Source organism: Heterodontus francisci, chromosome 31, assembly GCF_036365525.1.
Source record: "Heterodontus francisci isolate sHetFra1 chromosome 31, sHetFra1.hap1, whole genome shotgun sequence".
Taxonomy (NCBI): Eukaryota; Metazoa; Chordata; class Chondrichthyes; order Heterodontiformes; family Heterodontidae; genus Heterodontus; species Heterodontus francisci.
Genome location: NC_090401.1, coordinates 39688670 through 39707306, shown reverse-complemented (window position 1 = coordinate 39707306; position 18637 = coordinate 39688670). Strand labels below are relative to the sequence as shown.

The window sequence follows — 18637 nt, the reverse complement described above, 5'->3', positions numbered from 1 at the left end:
TTAATAAAATTCTGCCATATGTCTCTAATGACAAGCAGCTTTTGACGAAGACATTTGAACATCATTTAAAACAGAATTGCCTAAGTGTTTGAAAAGAAAGAATATAAGAAGATATAAGGAGAAAAGAACAGGGAAATGGCATTAGAATAGCTCCAGTTAGAGTTATCACTGCTAAGAGAAAATTACTGAATAGGCTTCTTCCACACTGTTATTTATATCATTAAAACTACACATAAGCAAAGTACCGATCCAGATAATAAATATGATAATTATATGCTGTGCAAACAGTTTCTTCCCAAAAGTGTTCGATAGAATAAGTACTATTTCAACTCTTAATTTACCTCAAATTAGTTCAGATACTTGGGTAGAATTTAACTATGTGTTTGTTATAGTGCTGGCAGGTGGCCCAATCCACTCTGAGGGCGGTGCCTCATTGTGGGCAATAAACTGGCATCCTGCACCTACTTACTGGCTCTGGGCCAGTGCACTATCTTGTTGAGTTGTGAGTTGTAACTGTTTTGTACATATTATAAATGAAGGAATCGTGTGCAAGTGCGAGGCTTTCAGTGGCAGATGGAAGACCTTTATTATATGTATGTGTAAATGAAAGGGGCAATTATTTGAATGTGTGTTGCTGTTGCAAAAACTTACAGATTGGCAGTGCATGTAGGGAAATTGAAAACACACCCAGGATTTTCTGACCGACCATGTTTCCTTGGGGAATATTTAAAAAAATCAAGCTTGCAATGCATACTTTAGTTCTTAGTAATCTACTACTGCCAGCAGCACATGTCTTTGTGCTAATTTGGTGATGCCACTTCTCTTTTTTTTCTTGTATCATCACCTTTAGTACCTTTCACCGATATCACACTACTTCTGTAATGCTCACAACATGATAAAATAAACAGAATGATAAGACTTGCAGTGAAAACAGTTTATGCATATTTGGCAAAAGTGTATCTTAGACTAATTTATTTGAGTTAGTGTATATAGTATATCCATGATTTATCATGCTTTTATATTTGTGCAATGTGTAAAATGCTAAGCAACAAAATAGAAAGCTGATTTTGAGGTAAAATATTTAAACTCCTACACAATGTAAATGAAGGAATTCCATTGCTTGCCGTTTTAAAAAAAATTATTCAGGGCAATCTGTCATGATCGTAAACTTAATCCTTCACTCAACCTCCAGCAACAGGACATGTTGCATTTAATTGAAACTGGGGAAAAGAATAACTATTTCTGTGATAGTGTGGATAGGCTGATGAAACCTGGGTTTGAGATGAAGGAATTCTCCTCCCCTTCCCATTCTATGCATGCAAATATTAATGTAATGTTTAGTGGTATGAGGTCAAACTGGTGTCTAATACAGGGTGTCAGAACTGTTGTGTGATCTGTTGGTAGTTTGAGCTCATATTAATTTACCACTATAAATTGATGTTGTTTCACAAGATTTTCTGGTGCTGAGGTGTTAATGGATTATTGCAGATTATTCCTTCCTGATCAAGTCTAATAACCTGATTATAAAACTGAAACAACTCAAAATTGACTTGCCGATAATCTATATTTATCATAGAACCTTACAGCATGGAAGGAGGCCATTCTGCCCATAGTTCCCATGCCATCTCTTTGAAAGAGCTATCCAATTAGTCTCACTCCCCCACTCTTTTTCCATAGCCCTACTTGTTGCAGAAAGCTTTGGCTGAATTTTTAAAGCTTGCCGCCAATCTCAAAAGAGGCGCAGTGCACATGCGAGGTGTGTGCCGTGGAGCTGCCATGATATTTTGTGCAGTGGCTCATTTACACGGAGGGGGCAGAACGCCCACCCCCGATGACATAGAAAGACTGGCTAAAGTAAACAGGGAAATTATGTTAAGGGATAGGTCAGTAGAGATGCAGTGGCAGACATTTAAAGAGATATTTCATAACACTCAGCAAAGATACATTCCAGTGGGAAAGAAAGACTCTAGGGGAAGGACGCACCATCTGTGGCTAACGAAGGAAGTTAAAGATAGAATGAAATTGAAAGAAAATGCATACAATTCAGCAAAGAATAGTGGCAGGTCAGAAGATTGGACAGAATATAAAAAACAGTAAAGAATGACTAAAAGAATAATGAGAGAGAAATTAGAGTACGAGAAAGCTAGCTCGAAATGTAAAAACAGATAGTAAGAGTTTCTACAGGTATTTAAAAAGGAAAAGAGTAAGTAGAGTGAGTGTTGGTTCTCTAGGGAGAGTCTGGGGAGTTAATAATGAAAAATAAGGAAATGGCAGTGGAATTGAACAGATGTTTTGCATCTGTCTTCACTGTAGAGGATACAATAACATCCCAGAAATAATTGTGAATCAAGAGTTGAAAGGGAGGGAGGAACTTAAAACAATTACCATCACCAGGGAAAGGGTACTGAGAAAATTATTAGTACTAAATGCTGACACCCAGGTGCCGGTGGACTTCATCCTGGGGTCTTAAAAGAATTGGCTGTTGAGATAGTGCATGCATTGGTTTTAATTTTCCAAAATTTCCTAGATTCTGGAAAGGTCCCATCAGATTGGAAGACAGCAAATGTAACTCCGCTATTCAAGAAAGGAGGAGGACAGAAAGCAGGAAACTACAGACCAGTTAGCTTAACATCTGTCATAGGGAAAATGCTGGAATCTATTATTAAAGAGATTATAGCAGGTCATTTAGAAAATCTCAATGCAATCAGGTAGAGTCAACATGGTTTTATGAAAGGGATATCGTGTTTGACTAATTTATTAGAGTTCTTTGAGGAAGTAACAAGCAACATGGATAAAGAGAAATCTATAAATGTGGTGTACTTGGAGTTCCAGAAGACATTTGACAAGGTAGGTGCCACATCAAAGATTACTGAACAAAATAAGAGCCCATGGTTTAGTGGGTAACATATTAGCATGGATAGAGGATTGGTTAGTTAACAGGAAACAGACAGTAGGTATAAATGGGTCGTTTTCAGGTTGGCAAGCTGTAACTAGTGGAGTGCTACAGGGATCAGTGCTGGGGCCTCAACTATTTTCAATCTATATCAATGGCTTGGATGAAAGGACAGAATGTATGGTTGCTAAATTTGCTGATGACATAAAGACAGGTAGGAAAGTAAGTTATGAAGAGGACATAAGGAGTCTGCAAAGGGATATAGATAGGTTTAATGAGTGGGAGAAGATTTGGCAGATGGAGCATAATGTGGGAAAGTGTGAACTTGTCCACTTTGGCCGGTAGAATAGTAAAGCAACATATTATTTAAATGGAGAGAGATTGCAGAGGGGTCTGGGTGTCCTAGTACACGAAACACAAAAAGTTAGTATGCAGGTACAGCAAGTGATTAAGAAGGCGGATGCAATGTTGTCATTTATTGCAAGGGGACTAGACTATAAAAGTAGACATGTTTTGCTACAGTTGTACAGGGCATTGGTGATACCACATCTAGAGTATTGTTTACAGTTTTGGTCTCTTTACTTAAGAAAGGATATAATTGCTTTGGAAGCAGTTCAAAGAAGGTTCAGTTAACTGATTCCTGGGATGAGAGGGTTATCTTATGAGAAAAGGTTGGACAGGTTGGGTCTGTATTCATTGGAGTTTAGAAGGATGAGAGGTGATCTTATTGAAACATATAAGATCCTGAGGGGTCTTGACAGGGTGGATGTTTAAAGGAGGTTTCCCCTTGTAGGAGAGACTAAAACTAGGGGGCACAGTTTAAAAATAAGGGGTCACCCATTTAAGACAGAGATGAGGAGAAATATTTTCTCTTAGGGTCACGAGTCTGTGGAACGCTCTTCCACAGAGAGCGGTGGAGGCAGGGTCATTGAATGTTTTTAAGGCAGAGGTAGACAGATTCTTGACAAACAAGGGAGTCAAGGGGTAGGCAGGGAGGTGGAGTTGAGTCCACAAAGAGATCAGCCATGATCTTATAGAGTGGTGGAGAAGGCTTGAGGGGCTGAGTAGCCTACTCCTGCTCTTAGTACATATGTTCAAATGTAACAGCCAAATGGCACTAAAATCTGTCTGGTTTCTACATCATTTGTGTTAACTGATGCTTCCACCAAAATTTGATGCCAATCTAGTCAGTGTACTCTGGAACATAAAAACTGGCATAAACAAGGAGAAACAATTGGGCCCGAGGAAAGTATGGAACTTATGCAATATTCCTTCTTTAGGTCCCTATATGATAATAAAAGTTTTAAATCATCAAGCTATAATTTCTGTACATTAGTCACTGTATGTTTAAGAACATTGTGGAAGCTTTTCAATTTTTAATTTAATGCATTCTAATGTCATAAAATACATTCAATATTCAGACAAGTAAAGTTTAGGTCTCAGTGAGGAGAAATACAAAATAAATCACTAAAAAATGGCCATAAAACACTAGGTATATGGCGTTGGAACATTTTGCATCTAAAATTTTGGGCATAAATTTACAGCCTGTTTAGAATTGGTGTATATGTAGGAAACTCGTATTCTGTGGTCCGTTAAATGGAGTGGGGTGGAGTGGGATGGTGGAAGGTGGGTGCACGGGAAGTGGTGAGGTAAGCTATGTGAAATCTGGCTGAGGTTTCGCTGAATTCGTGCAAATAACTGAGGAAATCAGACATTAAGTAACAACCCACGTAAGTCACTTGCACACAAATTTCCTTGAACATTTGCGCTGAAAATTGGAATTAGACCATATTTATGCCTTTGTTTTGGCACAAGTATGCAAATTTTGGAGCAACAGACTCATACAAATATGTGCATGTACAATATTATTGAACAGTTTTATATTTCTTTGAATCTATAGTCTTTTGGTTTCAGTACTTGCAATCTGGAGATTTTCTATCCCAATTCATCTGCTAACAATTTATAAAGATCAATATTTTTAATAACAGACAAAAGTGAAAAGATTTCTTCTGCTTTTGTTGCAAAGATTTAAGAAGATGATTTCAATACACATTGTAAATCAAGGAAACTAGCTTACAATTTTTGTTTTAGGGGCAAAGTTTAGAGGGGATGTGCGAGGCTAGTTTTTTACACAGAGGGTGATGAGTGCCTGGAACTTGCTGCCAGGGGAGGTGGTGGAAGCAGATACGATAGCGACATTTAAGAGACATCTTGACAAATATATGAATAGGAAGGGAATAGAGGGATATGGGCCCCGGAAATGCAGAAGGTGTTAGTTTAGGCAGGCATCAAGATCGGCGCAGGCCTGGAGGGCCGAATGGCCTGTTCCTGTGCTGTACTATCCTTTGTTGTTCTTTACAATAAAATAAAATTGAAATCCAGCAAACCAGGAAGTTAGAAGCACTTTATTGTTCATTTTTAATTTAAATTTTCAGGTAACAACATAAATGATTATGATTGGATTTAGATGGAAGCTAAAATATCAGTATAAATAAGGTGTAACTTCTTCAAGGGTCTTTACAGCGAGACTAACAGTGTAAAAGTGGAAGTTCTCATCAATTCACTGGTTGCTTAGGGATTACATTTTGGGGGGGACCTCAACAGTGCACCTTTTAGAGTAGCGTAGAATCACTGAAAGCAACTTTTGAATTTCTGTGTTGTTGTGCATGTTTGTTTCAGGGGAATAAGAACCACGAATATTGATAGTTTTGCTGTCATTACCACAGCAAAATCTGGACCAATTTTCTTTATTCTTCCATGGAATGTGAGCATCACTGGCAAGACCAGCATTTGTTGCCCATTCTTAATTGCCCTTGACAACTGAGTGGCTTGCTAAGCCATTTCAGAAGGCAGTTAAGAGTGAACCACATGGTTATGGGTCTGGAGTCACTTGTAGGCCAGACCAGCTAAGGACAGCAGATTTCCTTCCCTAAAAGACATTAGTAAACCAGATAGGGTTTTATGATAATCAATGATAGTTTCATGGTACCATTACTGAGACCAGCTTTCAATTCCAGATTTTTTTTAAAGTTAATTAATTGAATATAAATTCCACCAGTCGCCATGTTGGGATTTGAACCCGTGTCTCCACCATTAGCCTGGGTCATTACCACTACACCACCATCTCCTGTACTACTATATGTCACTCACACTGTTATGTATTCAGGACTACATTGTTAGGACAATCACAGATTGAAGAGCTACATAAGCTGCCCTGGAGAAGGTGAAAGGAAGCTTTTGCTGTATTAGATTAGATTAGATTAGAGATACAGCACTGAAACAGGCCCTTCGGCCCACCGAGTCTGTGCCGAACATCAACCACCCATTTACACTAATCCCACATTCCCACCAAACATCCCCACCTGTCCCTATATTTCCCTACCACCTACCTACACTAGTGACAATTTATAACGGCCAATTTACCTATCAACCTGCAAGTCTTTTGGCTTGTGGGAGGAAACCGGAGCACCCGGAGAAAACCCACGCAGACACAGGGAGAACTTGCAAACTCCACACAGGCAGTACCTGGAATCGAACCCGGGTCCCTGGAGCTGTGAGGCTGCGGTGCTAACCACTGTGCCACTGTGCCGCCCTATTATTTGCTGTAATTGTAAATCACATGGTTGGTCCCTGTCATAAGTTGGGACATGGATCAGATCTCATTCTCAAAATGAGTTATTACTTAAATTAAGGCTTTCCTGCAAATAATTTTTGGCAAAATGAAAGGTATAAGTCTTCTGCGCTGTAACAGTTCTGTGATTCTGTGTTTTGGCAATTTGTTCATCAGCTTGGAAATTGGTCGATAATGATTTTCCACTTTCTTAAATGTATTTAGGTTGTGTTCACTTAACAAATGTGATTGGAAAGTCCATCCATATTGTATAATCTATTTGGAACATGGACTTAGAGAATAATTTAGAGGATAGGGGTGGGAAGATTCCCTCTGTGCATTACGTGTTGAATGTGAACTTGAGTCGTGGATAGAGAAATAACATGGTTCTCCGACCTACACTCACTCTTAGTAATGCTCTGTGCCGGCAGCATAACTTCAAAAGATTACCCTTCATGGATAAAGACACACAGGTAGACAACAGAGTCAAGCAATTAAGCAACAATGGACAGTTATTGTTTTGCCAAACTGTCACTACATACCACAGAAACATTCTGTTCCTCGACTCTGTCATCTTTCTGCACCTGGATGAACTGATGTGCAAAACAAGTGAGTGAAATGAAAGGAAATCTATTTCTGTGAAATATTAGACAGTATTGTTTAAGCCCCAGCCCAGATGTTGATGAAAGTTGGGATTTCATTTCTGACGATCAAGTGGGCACATTTGAAGTTGTTGGCGGAGGGCCAATGGGTAAACAGTTTTCAGCGTTGCTTCAGATTCTCAGACTGTTTCTTCTTCTGCCAATTTCTGCCACACTCTGTGGGAATAAACAAGATCTAACTGAACTCAGAATATCAGGTTTCACGATCTGAACTAAGTGGTACACAATACATGCATAATACTGCACCATGTGATTATTTTAATATTTTGTATTTTTCTTACTATTTTTGTGGGAATTCCCTTTTTCCTACTGTTTCATGTTTATGACATTTTATGTATTATTGTGCCTGCTGAAGTAAGGAATGGTGGGGTTGTCTTGGAAAACAACTATTCAGATTGCCTTACTAGATTTTCTTGTAGCTCACAGATGCCATTAAGATACTAATTATTTTCTGATGTTAGCACATGTGCTATGGAAGATTAGAGTTCAGAGGTAGGGGAACAGAAATATCCGTGACAAGGATTTAATAGTAAAATTTTGATTGAGATATATAATACTTTAATGGAGATTCACTGTTTGTATGCTGAAAAATCATCAGCAACTTTAAGGGAGCAGCTGCTAATTTAGTATGTCTTTAATGTTGATAGCAGAGGTTGCTACCACTTACATTTTGTCCCTGTTGCTGGTGATCATAGGTATTATTGGGTGTGTACATAGAAATAGCACAGTGCTCCCCATGCTTCTCTATACAAAGGAAAAATAGGTAAATAGGATCATTGAAGAAAGAAAGAAATAAAAACAAGAAATGCTGGAAATACTCAGCAGGTCTGGCAGCATCGGTGGAGAGAGAAGCAGAGTTAATGTTTCAGGTCAGTGACCCTTCATCAGAACTGACAAATATTAGAAATGTAAAAGGTTTTAAGCAAGTAAAGTGGGGTGGGGCAAGAGATAACAAAAGAGAAGGTGTTGATAGGACAGGGTCACAGAGAATAACTGACCAGGAGGTCAATGAACAAAGGCAAAAGGTATGTTAATGGTGGGGTGATAGATAAAGGGTTAGTGCAGAGGGTGTTAATTGACTGTAAAATGAAGAGCCCTGGCTCCAAGCATAAACATTTAAAAAAGTGGATAGGCACTGTAGAAACAAACTAAAATAAAATAAACAAATAAAAAAGAAAACAGAAAAAATAACTAAAAATAAAAAGGGGGGCCCGTCATGCTCCGAAATTATTGAACTCTGTGTTCAGTCCGGCAGGCTGTAAAGTGCCTATTCGGTAAGTGAGTTGCTGTTCCTCAAGCTTGCTTTGATGTTTGCTGGAACACTGCAACAATCCCAGGACAGAGATGTGAGCATGAGAGCGGGGGGTTGTGTTGAAATGGCGAGCAACCGGAAGCTCAGGGTCATGCTTACGGACTGAATGGAGGTGTTCCACAAAGTGGTCACACAATCTGCATTTAGTCTCCCCAGTGTAGAGGAGACCACATTGTGAGCAGCGAATACAGTATACTAAATTGAAAGAGTACAAGTAAATCACTGCTTTACCTGAAAGGCGTGTTTGGGCCTTGGAAAGTGAGGAGAGAGGAGGTAAATGGGCAGGTATTACATGTCCTGCGATTGCAGGGGAAGGTGCTGTGGGAAGGGCACGAGGTGGTGGGGGTAATGGAGGAGTGGACAAGGGTGTCGCGATGGGAACGATCCCTTCGGAATGCTGACAGGGGAAGGGAGGGGAAGATGCACTTGGTAGTGGCATCACACTGGAGGTGGCAGAAATGGCGGAGGATAATCCTTTGGATGTGGAGGCTGGTGAGGTGGAAAGTGAGGACAAGGGGACCCCTGTCGTGGTTCTGGGAGGGTGTGGAAGGGGTGAGGGTAGAGGTGTCGGAAATGGGACGGACACGGTTGATGGCCCTGTCAACCACAGTGGTGGGGGGAATCCTAAGTTGAGGAAAAAGGAAGACATATCAGAAGCGCTGTCATGGAAGGTCGCATCATCAGAGCAGATGTGTCGGAGTTGGAGAAACTGGGAGAATGGAATGGAGTCCATTACAGGAGGCAGGGTGTGAAGAAGTGTAGTCGAGGTAGCCGTGGGAGTCGGTGGGCTTATAATGAATATTAGTAGACAGCCATTCCCAGAGATGGAGACAGAGAAGTCGAGGAAGGGATGGGAAGTGTCGGAGATGGACCATGTGAAGGTGAGAGAAGGGTGGAAATTAGAAGCAAAGTTGATAAAGTTTTCTAGTTCTGTGCAGGAGAGAAAGAAAGAAGTTGCATTCATATCGCAGATTTCATGACCTGAGGACATCCCAAAGTGCTTTACAGTCAATGAAGTACTTCTGAAGTGTAGTAACTGTGGTAATGTAGGACAGTGGTTTTCAAATTGAGGCTCACTGACCCTTTCCAGACTCCATCCAGAGTTCTGTGGCTAAGGGGGTGACGTGTAAGCAAATGAGCGACACTGGGGGCGGGCTTTGTATGAGCCAGGAGGTGGAAGTGAAGTGCAGCTGCCACAAGAGCAGCACTGAGTGGACTGGCTATCTCATCCAGAAGGAGAGCAAGCAAGGAGGAGTGCTGCGAACAGCACGAAAGTAAAACTATTGTTAAAACACTCTTCACATGTAGCACTTGAATATTATAAATAACAAAGTATTAGATAGGGTTCTGTCATTACTAATCCATTTGAAGAGATCCTTCAACCAAAAAAGTTTGAGAACTACCGCTGTAGGATATGCAGCATCTAATTTGCACACAGCAAGGTCCCACAAACAGCAATGAAACATTGACCAGATTTTTTTTTTTGTTGCTGTTGGTTGAGGGATGAATATTGGCCAGGACACAGGGGTGAGTGCTCTTCAAAAAGTGCAGTGGTATCTTTTGTGTCCACCTGAGTATTAAAGGGATGAACAAAAATATAATGGAATGAAAGATGGATATCTAAAAAGGGTGAAAGAGAAAATCCGGTAAAAAATGTTGAAAGACAAACACGTTAAAGAAACAAATGGTAAAATAAAATAGTGGAGGGAAAGAGGATTTGTGTATCTATATGTGTGTGTATGTGGATTGTATTTAGTGAGTCAAATATCCTACTAATGATCTGCTATGAGGAAACCTTATTCCTGGCAAACAAAGGTGGTCATTTCAGCAACTTGCAACTCGAATCTTAGATTTATAAGGATGATACCAGAACTGAGAGGTTATAACCATCAGGAAAAACTGAACAGGCTGAGGATGTATCCTATAGAATAAAAAAGGCTGAGGGGAAACCTGATTTTAAAATTATAAAAGGGTTTGATTGGGTAGATATAGAGAAGATGTACAGGAGTCCAGAACTAGGAATCAAATATAAAATAGTCACTAATAAATCCAATAGAAATTCAGGAGGAATCTCTTAACCAGGGAGTAGGTGAGGTGAATAGCAAAGATGGATTTAAGGGGAAGATAGATAAAGACATAAAAGAGAAAGGAATAGAAGTATATGCCAAAAAGGTGAGATGAAGTTGAGTGGGAGGAGGCTCTTGTGAAGCAGAAACACCAGCATATAAACCAGTTGGGCTGAATGGCTTGTTTCTGTGCAGTAAATTCTATGTCATTCAAAGAGGGGTATCTCTCGCTCTCTTTGGCCTCCTTGTCTCGAGAGACAATGGGTAAGCGTCTGGAGGTGGTCAGTGGTTTGTGGAGCAGCGCCTGGAGTGGCTATAAAGGCCAATTCTAGAGTGACAGACTCTTCCACAGGTGCTGCAGAAAAAATTGTTTGTCGGGGCTGTCACACAGTTGGCTCTCCCCTTGCGCTTCTGTCTTTTTTCCTGCCAACTGCTAAGTCTCTTCGACTCGCCACTCTTTAGCCCCGCCTTTATGGCTGCCCGCCAGCTCTGGCGATCGCTGGCAACTGACTCCCACGACTTGTAATCAGTGTCACAGGACTTCTTGTCATGTTTGCAGATGTCTTTAAAGCAGAGACATGGACGGCCGATGGGTCTGATACCAGTGGCGAGCTCGCTGTACAATGTGTCTTTGGGGATCCTGCCACCTTCCATGCGGCTCACATGGCCAAGCCATCTCAAGCGCCGCTGACTCAGTAGTGTGTATAAGCTGGGGATGTTGGCTGTCTCGAGGACTTCTGTGTTGGAGATACGGTCCTGCTACCTGATGGCAAGGATTTTCCGGAGGCAGCGAAGATGGAATGAATTGAGACGTCGCTCTTGGCTGACATATGTTGTCCAGGCCTCGCTGCCATAGAGCAAGGTACTGAGGACACAGGCTTGATACACTCGGACTTTTGTGTTCTGTGTCAGTGCGCCATAGCGTAACACAAACTGTTGCTCAGTGGGGGAAATGAAGGGATATAATGAGAGTTTCTTCTGCCTGGCTTCACTAGGATCAACTTTTCCTTTCCAGTTCATTTAAATAAATGGCATTTGTTTTAGTAACAGGTTAATGAAATGTAATAATTAACAGCAGTTTCTTTGAACTGAATCCAGGATTAAAGATGAGAGGAAATAATTTCAAAATTAGGAAACCAAGAATTAAGTTAACTTGTGGAGTAAGCTGCTACACAGACAGAGCTATGCTTTATTTTGCTTCAAGTTTAAGCATGTCTTAAATGGATAAAATGTAACATTTCAAATCACAATAGAGTAAAAGTAAATGTATATTAGTTAAATAAGCATCTAAATACATGGACTGCATTCTTATAGCAACATAGGACATTTTTTCTTATCAATGCACAAATAATATAAACTTGCTTCACACATTTTAACCCACACAACGGGTTATTAAACTGCTAGGAATTCGAGGGAATAATATTTGTAAGCAAGTAGTTAAATGTTTGAAACAGAAGATGGTCCAGACTATGGGAGGATAACAGGGCAGAAAGAGTAGGCTTGGATTGCTTTAACAGTAAGTGCTGGCACAGACACAATGGACAGAATTCTAACATTTGGACCTGCTCGCAGTGGGGGAGCCCAACTGTGGGTTGGAAACCCAAAGGTTAGTGGAGTGGACTTTCTCATGGCTTTTTAGCTCATCCACGGCATTAACATTCTGCTTCTGGGTTTCCTGACCAATTGAAGTAGGCAGGCATAACCTGCACCTGTCTGTTAAAACCTCACTATGTAGAGGGACCCTGGCAAGGATCAGAATGAATCCATCGTAGAACTGTAAGGACAGAGAGAGCAAGTGCAATGAAGGAGACTCAATGTGGGAAGGCTATCCCCCATCCACCCCCTCCCCCATGCCCCCAGGTTCTCTGAGGCATTCCTGGAGGTCATGATAGAGACACAGAAACAGGAATCTGAAACAAAGGTGTCATTCAGCATGGGCTGAGCTAGCTGGCCAATCAGGTGTCAGGCCATACTATCACTCAGAGCTGGCCCTGCCCACAGTGGACCCCCCCCATTTTAAAACATGTTCTTTGGACTACTCTTCCCCCCACTCAGAACAGGGGAGAGGGGTGGGGCCTGAGGAGAGGGCAGATAAATATTCTTCCCAGCAGACACGAGGAAGAGGTCAGCCTCTGAAACCAAGCAGACATGGATTGAAGTGGCTGAGGTCAGCAGCAGAAGTGTGGTGCCTCACACATAGATACAGCGCTGAAGGAGTTTCAATGACCTCACCAGTGTAGGAAAGGTGAGGTGGCCTCACATTCAAATGCCAACCACCAACTCTGACTTGCCCAACATTCTCCTGCACAGAACCCCCCCAGATCAACACACCTTGCAGCTTCACCCATTCCTGACTCTCAAGGCACCTCCTCACATCCTCATCTGTTACCCCTGAAATTCAACTTCATCTTATCACCATCTCACGCCCATCCCTCATGGTCACCATCCACAAATGTTGTCCTTCCATCCTCTCAAATCCTTCTATTTCTGATGCTCATAATTCCCTGCTTTCCCTTTTTGCAGGGGAAGACAGCAGAAAACTCTAGGGAGAGGCAGAGAACCAGGGGTGGCCCTGCAGTAATCACCAACCTGGCTGCTGCAGAGGATGATGCAATGGAGATCAGCAGAGTGGCAGAGTGCATGGTCATTGGAGATGGATAAAACGGGGTCTCCCAGATACTAGGAGACAGAATTAGATATAACACAGCCACATGGTACAACATTCACTCATGTTGAATTGATGTTGGCATGAGCTGAAATATCATCATCTGCACAGTGATAAATTTGAACCCTTTCCCATGTCGGTTCTAATTCATGTCTTTCATCTCCCACAGGTCCTTCAAGCATGACACAGGAGCTGGAGCAGGAGGAAGCCGAGGAGTCCTCAGGGAGATTTGCACACTCTGAGAAACCACTGGCACACGACTGATGCACGCCCTCCATCAGTTCAGATATACACACCCCCAGTGGGGCCTCCAAGGTGGGTAGCTATGTTGTCATACAGTAAGCCACACATCACAACTAAGAAGGAGCAGGTATTGAAAACAGGGACAGCAGTGGAGAATCCCCCTCAGAGGGTGCAGGACATTCTAAGCTCTACTCAGCTGGACGCAGATGCTGAGACTTGGTGAGGTTATGCATTAAGGGGACTATTCTAGAGCAGCAACAGAAAATGTATGAGGCTCTATCAGCATTTTCATAAGCACGCGCATCTTTGGAGAGAGATTGGAAGAGTCTGTCTCCCGCATGAGATCCATGATATCTCTGGCCTTTGTGTTGATGTCCACCCCCATGGAAAGAGTGGCCACCTGCGTGAAGCATCAGATGCGGCAGGCAACTGAATGCGTACTGGCTGTCACTCAAAGGCCTGCACACTCAGGGCAGAATTTAATTTACCTCACAGGAATGCGTTGTGAGGTGGCAGGGGCCGTAGAATCAGGAAGGAAGACAGAGGCTGGCATGCTCATTGCCTTCCTGACGGCATACAATTTTCGCAGCAGCAGGGAATGTCGTGGACGGTCTTCCCATCCAGAGGCAATTGAGGCCCATAAGCAGCCAATTAAGGGCCACTTAAGGGCCTCTTGCAGCCACTGGCATTTTGGCCAGCAGTGAGGGGATTTCCCACTGCTTGGGAGACCGCCCCATGGAAGCTGGCAACCTCCCTCTGGGCTTGAGGGGGGACTCTCCTGATTAGGTACCCTATGGCCCCTGGCAGCAAGAGCCACCCTGTGAAAACACCTCTTCCTGCCTTCACCAGCCCACTCTCCAGATCATGACTGATTGGCCCTGGCAACTCCGACCCACTCACCTGGATTCCAGGATGGTGTCCATGATGCTACTCCTGGCTGGGTGCAGTCCCAGAAGTGGCCACCGCTCCTGGAGGTGCTGCTGGGACTGAAGAACTGCTGGCCCTCCAATTGGCTGGCAGCACATGGAGGTGGGATCTCTGCCCTTAAAGGGACTGGAGCCCTGATGCAGGCACTTAATTGCCTGATGTATACAGAATCGGGTCTCCTGGAAATGGCTAAGGTGGTGTTGCCCCTAGCATTTTGACTCACCACCACCCGAATTAAATTCAGCACTCAGGGTGGAATCTTACTGGCTTTGAAATATTTTTGTCGTTTGGACCAAGTGTGGGTCCCGACCACCCTGACATCGACTAGCTGCAAGCATCGCGATCTTCAGGGAAGCGTTCAATTAAGAGGCTGCCTCTGTGCATTTATGGTTGATTAGCAGGAGACAGGAAGCCCAATCAGAGAACCCAAAGCTCTGGACAGCCGGCAGCCCAACCAGGAGAGGTGGGCACTGCTGAGGCAGGCAGGGCACTGCGAGGGTGCTTCAATACGGAGGTGCCCTCTGAAGCCTTCTGAAATCTTAAAAGGAGTGACTACAGCTGTCATTGCATCATTGTGGACGGGGAGCCCCTGCACAGGATTGCATGTGGTCGCAGCTGTCTCATCGGAATGGAGGGATTCAGAGGAGGCATCGATGGCTCCCTGGCCTGCTGCTGGTAGGCCGCCTCCAGGTACCTGCCCTGCTCCAGCCTCAGTGGGGGGCCCGTTTGACATTGAGAAGATCCCGGTGGTGCCATCCACTTTCCCCCAGTTGGGCTCTTAATCGATCTAGTTGTCTACCTGCCACTACCGGGCGGATAGCAGCTGCCGCATTGACCCCAACTCCAGCAAGATCACTCGGAGGCAGGAACATGTTAGAGAGCCAACCTGACACGCTATTTTCTAATTTTGCCACCTGTCCTGCCTCCAACCCCACCTCCGCGGGCCTGATAACTTTCCACCCTAGGTTGGCCATTTTAAGTAGGAAAGCCTCGCCTTGGCTGTTCAGAGCCTCACTGAAGTGCAACAAAGTACTGTCCAGCTGTTGGCCAGCAGGGAAGTGCAAATGCACCTGGAGAGGGAAGATGGAGAAAGGGCATATGGAAGTGGGGACTATGCTCAAGGTGCTCCCTCATGCCCCCTCTCAGTCAGAGCCCCACATGCTGACTCCTGTCACAATGGCCAAGTCTGCTCCTCCAGAGTATGTTGAGCATGAGCATTTCAGTTTTCATAGCAAGGAAATAAGCAGTCTTCCTCTAGCTCTGATGAAGTCACAAGGTAACACCACGTGGAAGTAATTGGAAATGGAAGAAAAAGTCTTTGCAGTTTCAGACTGGGAATTACTTGGATGTTTACAAGTCTGTCACTGTGTCAATTTTATTGTCAATGTTTACGAACTACAAACTTTATTTCAAGTCTTCATTCACCTGTCATCTCCATTGTTGCCTCTCGCATGCCAGGTGGCCATTCTTGAGGAAAATAGTGTGACCAGTGTAGGAACAATGAGAAGGAAGGATTACTGGGTGTGGAAATGCTTTGTGCTGGAGGTGGGGGATGCCCAGTGGATTCAGCATTTGTGTGCCATATGATTTCATAGCCTCAGGTTAGCTGGATCGTGGCTGTACGAGTCCGTCATGGGTATATGTGGCAGCTAGGTGAGCGGCTGCAGGGACACTCTCCACATCAGGCTCCTCCTCCTGCTACTTCTCCTCTCCCTCCTCCTTCTCTAAAGAAGATGCAGAACAGTCATCACCTTCCTCCTCCTGCAGCTCCAGTCCTCTCTGCGATGCTATGTTTTGCAAGACATAGCAAACCACTACCATTTGGGATACTCCACTGGTGTCTACTGAAGTGTGCCCCAGATTTGTCCAGGCAACTGAATCACATCTTCAGCAACACAATGGCTTGCTCTATGACCACTCATGTGGCTCCAGTTGTACCTTTCATGTTCTCTAGTTGTAGGGTTCCCCATTAGCCACGTCCTTAAAGGATATCCAAGGAACCATCTGCCGGGGGCCATAGGGCAGTTCGTTGCACAATGATACTTTGAGTCACATCTGAAACACCTACTAACTGTTCCTTGTGCATTCCTGAGATTCATTCGCCTATGATTACTGTTCCAATTCTGTCTTCCATTGTATTGGTCAGACCTGCTAAAGGTGCTTTCATCCTCGTTCCTTTGGTCTTTATTTAACTCTTCTGTTGTACTTCTGCCTGCTTCCAGTATCTGGAAGTCCTCATGGCTGAAGTTTTAGTGGTTGCCAATTAACTTGAGGATGAACTAATAAGAGAAAGAAAACATAAGGAATTAGAGAAATGATGAGAATTTGATGTTTATTCTGAGGTACTAGATAGTGGACAGCCAGCCTTGTCACATAAATGGATTTGTACTGAAAAAGTCCTTCCCAATGGAACATATAAGGCTAAAGCAAGGCTAGTTACAAGGGGTTTTGAAGAGAGTGGATGATACCGATGTTAGAGTGGACTCTCCTACAGCTGGAAAAGTAAGCTTGAAAATCTTTTTAGCTCTTTTGGCCACATATTCATAGGAGTGTAGATCCATTGACATAAAAGCCACATTTCTGCAGGGTGATACTTTTCAGAGAGAAGTGTTTCTGAAACTGCCCAAAGAGGCAGCACGTGCCGAAGGAAAACTATGAAAACTGAACACATGCGTCTATGGGCTTAATGATGCTTCCAGGGTGTAGTATTTCTCGGTGAGATCTGTTTTGTTGAAAATTGGTTGTGTTCAACTAAAAGCAGATCCTGCAATGTTTTATTGGTATCAGAAAGGGAAACTTTCAGGCATCTTTATGATGCACGTTGATGATTTCTTATGGGGTAGTACTGTGGATTTTCAGAAATATGTTATTAAGATTAGTGCAGAATTTAAGATTGGGAGTTAGGCTTGTTTAAATACATTGGTTTAGATATTAAGCAGAATAAATCTGGAATAACTTTAAATCAACAATCCTATTTAGAGAGCGTTACTCCCATCCTGATTAATTGTGTTAGGTCATCACAGAAAGATGATGATCTATCTAAAGCAGAGACTGAGCAATTGCGAAGCTTGATTGGTCAATTAAACTGGTTGTGCTCTCAGACTAGGCCTCATGCTAGTTTTGATGTGCTGGAGTTAAGCACAATGATGAAACATCTGAAAGTTGCAAATGTTTTAAGGGCAAATAAAACATTGAAAAAACTAAATCTGGAGAAATGTGTACTGAAGTTCCCATCCTTAGGTGACCCAAAGAATATGAAGCTAATAATTTTTAGTAATGCTTCACATGCTAATCTTGCTGATGGGTATTCAAGTGCAGCTGGTTTCATAATATTTCTGATGGGTGAAAATGGGAAATGTTGTCCTTTAGCTTGGGAGGCTAAGAAAATAAATCATTAAAAGCACTTTCGGCTGCAGAAACACTGGGTCTTGTGGAGGCAGTGGATATGGGGTTCGATTTGTCAAATATTTTGGGTGAAATTCTGAACAAGGTACATATTGAAGATAGGATATCCATTGAATGTTATGTAGATAATTGTTCTTTGTAGGACAATGTACACTCTACAAAAAGTGTGAGTGAGAAAAGACTATGTATTGACCTTTCTGGATTGAAACAAATGCTGGAGAGAAAGGAAATCTCCAAACTCAAATGGTTAGATTCAAGTCATCAGCTATCTGATTGTTTCACAAAAAGAAATGCTAGTACAAAGAAATTGTTAGTGGTGGTTGAGGAGGGGCATCTCACAATGTAATACTTTGTACTCAATATGGAATTTGATTTATTTTGAAATGTTCTTTCAGCAGGTTAATAATTTGTAAATAATATGGAATTTATTTTGAAGTATTATTTGAGCATATTAATTGATGTTGTATTATAAACGAAAGAAGGAAAACTGTTAATCCGATAATTGTGTATCATTTATTTGATTGTTCGCAGGTGGAGGGTGTTAATTGGGGTCTTATTTGAGCACTTATAAGCAGACACTTACTGAGACTGGTGGAGGGTTTGAGTAAGGAGCGACATGTTTGTAATCCTTTTACTCTGTACAATAAGTGTGAAACTGAGTAAAGTTAGGCTCCAGCATTATTCTTCCAGAACAAGCTTTCTGGAGTTTAACAGCTTATACTATCTCGCCATTACTGTAAACTCTGTATAAACTGGCTTTATATGAAACTTAAAGCAGTATAACATTTTCCAAGCGCAAGACCAGATAAATGCACCTTTAAACTTGTTACAGCCAGGAGAGTGCAGAATTCTGT

At 42.5% G+C, this 18637-nt stretch overlaps 1 long non-coding RNA gene across 18 annotated transcripts in view; it reads left to right on the top strand.

Moving 5' to 3' along the window:
- LOC137347170 (uncharacterized) overlaps positions 1-18637 on the top strand; it is an 86956-nt gene that overhangs the window by 42155 nt on the left and 26164 nt on the right. The window contains exon 7 of one of the 18 annotated variants that reach the window (XR_010968887.1): positions 6935-7112. The exons of the other annotated variants lie outside the window; for them this stretch is intronic. This is a non-coding gene — a long non-coding RNA (uncharacterized lncRNA). The remainder of the gene's footprint in view (positions 1-6934; positions 7113-18637) is intronic. 18 annotated transcript variants of the gene reach the window in all.